This window comes from Trachymyrmex septentrionalis, unplaced genomic scaffold, assembly GCF_001594115.1.
Source record: "Trachymyrmex septentrionalis isolate Tsep2-gDNA-1 unplaced genomic scaffold, Tsep1.0 scaffold70, whole genome shotgun sequence".
Classification (NCBI taxonomy): Eukaryota; Metazoa; Arthropoda; class Insecta; order Hymenoptera; family Formicidae; genus Trachymyrmex; species Trachymyrmex septentrionalis.
Genome location: NW_017305885.1, coordinates 1,797,874 through 1,802,020, shown reverse-complemented (window position 1 = coordinate 1,802,020; position 4,147 = coordinate 1,797,874). Strand labels below are relative to the sequence as shown.

Here is a 4,147-nt window from a genome sequence, read left to right as displayed (position 1 = left end):
GCATCTAAAAATCATTTTTTCTTAACTACATATTTTAGTTATTATTAACTCATAAATAGTAAATGAATTTAAGAAAATAGTTATATTCACTATAATTGCGATTTGAACTTACTGACTAAAAATGTTTATTTTATTTATTATTTATATTGTGATATTTTACTATACTAATATTTAAAGTAATTATAATTTATAGTACATTTTTTTTATGTTTGAGAGGGCTATTATATATGGTTATAATTATTATAGTATTAATAATCACAAAAATGGAGCTTCTAATTATAATTCTTTTATTCTGCAATTATAGTCAGAAATTTTTAACATTTTTCTCTTAATGTGCTTTCTTATTTTTGGTTTGCGTAAATGTTGGATAATCGATAATTATATGATTCATACTCGTCATGTGGCATCGGGAACGGTTCATCCTCGTTTCCGTTGTTACGGGAGTAATAACTCGTTCCTAGCAGCTGCTGCAGCGACAAGTGTTACGAATGTCCTCTTCAAGGACCATTTTCCTTCACGCCGTGCAGCATCAGGTAGTATCATTTGCGTTAAGCTTTCTAAATTAATAAGAGAATAAACGCAAGCCGTCTTTTAAACTTTAAAAATACCTTTTCATAAAAATATCATATTTCATAGACGCTTTTTAATTGCAGCTTAGAATGAAGTATTCATTACTTGACACTTTTCTAAGAATGAGTTATTACTTCTCCAAAAATTCTTATAAAGTATACCAAAGGACTTAAAGATATTTATAATTTACACATTATTGTTTAAAGATTTATGCATGTGTCTTTATAATGACATTGTTTTTATATTTATTGTTATACAAATCTTCTTTATTTTAACAGCTTATAAAGGAATATGATATTTTATTTTTTTACACCAAAGATTTTTTAACGTACGAATGCATATAAGATATATTTATAAATAAATTAAGATAGTTAAAAGCAATGTTATGTTAGAGTCCAATTCATCATATTTTGCACGAAGCAGAAGATGATTATTTGACATTTGAAAATTTAAAGGCAGAGGAAAAGTATACGTATTTTGTGCAGACTCAGCATGTATCATTGTATTTGTATTTTTTGATAGCATCTGCAAAGAAGTTTATACGAAGTTTGCGTAGTTCGATTCTTTTGACTAGCCGGCTCCTGCTTACTATAATCTGATAGGACAGAAACAAGTAAGACCGAGTATGCACCGTCATGCTTATTATGTATTTAGCGTGTATCGTAATTCATCCAACCGCCACAGAGACTATGTAACTCCTGTGTGTATAGGGCTTAGAAGTTCCGACGACTTATGACAGAACTTTGTGAACGCTCTGTGGTTTATGCACCGAAGCCTGTGTCTTATCTGTATTAAGTTCCTTCTCTCACGAAATTCAGGCGTACATACGTGCATGTATTTATCATATGGCATACGATTATTTAGTATGCTAATGCGACATATACAGCGAATTTCCTACAGTTGATATATTATCTTTGTCCATAATTCTATTTATTCTAGCTCTTGTTATTTAAACTTTTGTTTTTTTATGACAGGAACAAACCTCTATGTATTAATTACACAAGAGCAATTTTCTAATAAGTAAAGAATATTTAAAAGAATAATAATTTCTTAAAATTATGTACATCTATTTTGTAACAATACACATACAGTAAAGTTTTTAACTATTATTTGAGTTATATTATCGATACGTAATATTTGACAAATTTTTTTATTAATCTATTTATTTTTATTCTATATTTATTAATAATATAACATTTTAACGTTTATTTGCGTTTAATACAATTTTTCATCCAATTTATCGGACGCAAAAATACACGAGGCAGTCTTTAAATTAGAATAGCTATCTCCGTGGAAGTTGGACTGCTTTGGTGGAGATTTGTACGGTTCTCAAGTTCGCAAATTGTATATACACAATTTGCGCGAGTGGACGAGATGGAACGTGTAGAAATTTAAACCTCTGAAGGCGAATGGTATCCTTGAGATTTCACGGCGAATGTTTCGCAGTTTGCATAACTGCTTTCGCTTTGAATTAGTAGGACCGTTCGCCCACTGATTTTACCGACCCTGTCGACAAAGTACTTTGCCGCGAGTGTACAGCTTGTTCTCGAAGTTCACTGAACACGTTGAAAAGTACCATATATCGGAACCAGGAAAATATTTTTAATATAGAGAATTTTGCGGTTCGTGAGTAATTATACCAGTAAACTGACCTCTCGTGCCGAATATAATCTGCTCGTCGTTCAATTCTGCTTGTCGTTCCCATTGTCTGCTTCTCCCTACTTTTTCGTTATCTCTCTCTATTTTCGTACTTTTTTTCTTTTGCCTTTTAGACAATGCAGCAAAAATTGATAATAAAACAGGGATAGAACGAATTTTTAAGATAATACTCGTCAGTATAATCGGGGCGGAAAAATATAATAGCTTCTGTAAAACTGGACCGAGACGGTTTCGTGCATAAGTTATGATCTCTGCAGGTAATTTCAGAGTTACGGCACGTTTACGATTTATTGTAGAAAATCGCTCAAATGATAATACAATGGACGAAATAAAAATATTTGTATTCCTTTTGTGGCTTTTTAAAATTAGTGTTCTTAATATTTTTAGTGATTTTATTTTGTGATTTACAATTTGATTTTCATTCTAAATTATAGAATTCACAGAGAGTAAATGTATATGATTTTTACAATGTTGATCGAATCAGATTTATCTCTTTCATGACAATAATTGCGTTTAATAAATTATCAAAGATTTCCATTTCAGTTTGTTAAATAAATAAATAGATACGCTATATAAACATTTGTACATAGGAGTACATTATATGACTTATTACAATGTATTTGATATATTTTACAAGCTCACTTTACCGATCACAAGCGTCATTATATGCTAAATCTTATTTATTTCAAAATATATCATGACAATATAAAATCCATATTTAATTTTAACTATAATCCAAGATAATTGCACACTGAAAAAAATGTTCTGATTGTATCAACAAAAAGTACAAACAAAACGAGTTCTAATCATATGAATTAAAATTCTGGCTATTATAATTGAATTTCTGATTAATTCAACTAGAATGTTTGATAGATTAATTATAATCTGATTCCTACCTTGTTGGTTAAATTTACGTGAATTTCAATTACAACAAGACTTTTCATAGTAAGTATAGAAATTTTAATAAAACGCAATTAATATTAATTTTTCGAATTGATATAAACATTTTTTATCGTAATTGCATTTTTGCAATGGATGTCACGATTGATGCAGACTATTATCATGAATAATCGCAAACTATTTAATTTATTGTTTTATTTTTTTATAGAATATATGTATACATATAGATACCGAGATGTGACATGTATAGTATAAATAGAAGAAAATGAACAGAGTTTTATGTCATTACTGATTGACGTGCCATTAAGTAGCGCTTAAACGCTGGTAGAGGAGGATTACAAATCGAGGGGTAGGAAAAAGCGTTTACGAAAGTTTTCAATTACATTAGAGACGGGCATTAAGCTCGTCTTCGGCGACCCTGCGTAGGGTTCACCTGAGATCCGCCATGATCTCGCTCCGACTCGATCCGGCAGGATGTGAAGCAAGTAAACTTATAAACTATGAAAGTTACTTCCCTATTCAATGAATTGACCGTGTATCCTTCGGTACGTGCCTCGAAACCATTTCGCCTCGGTTCTTTCTCTCTATCTTTCGTCCCCTGAGCGAATTTTCCTTTCCCGTTTTATTGTGTCACCGCACGTGAGAAAGAATACAGCAACAACGGGTCGACTGGAAAATTACCAGTTTTCACGAAAAACGTAAGACGGTACACTGAACAACAAAATAGGTCTTTTCTGTAGCAGTTACGATTGTAAGTTGAATTGTAAATATATTTTGCTGTTGCAGTTTATGTACACACACACACACACACACACACACACACACACACACACATTTTTTTCACACACACACACACACACACACACACACACACACACACACACACACACAAATATAAAATCAGATAAATGAAATTATAATTGAAAAGAATGTATGGAAAATTCTGAATTATTTTTGCATATGAATTTTTTGACATATTAAGAAGAAAAATTTAATATACATATACGTGTAAGACTCA

The 4,147-nt window shown here is 30.9% G+C and overlaps 1 protein-coding gene across 9 annotated transcripts in view; it reads left to right on the top strand.

The window, feature by feature from the left end:
* LOC108753686 (dystrophin, isoforms A/C/F/G/H) overlaps positions 1 to 4,147 on the top strand; it is a 456,309-nt gene that overhangs the window by 99,597 nt on the left and 352,565 nt on the right. The window lies entirely within an intron of this gene.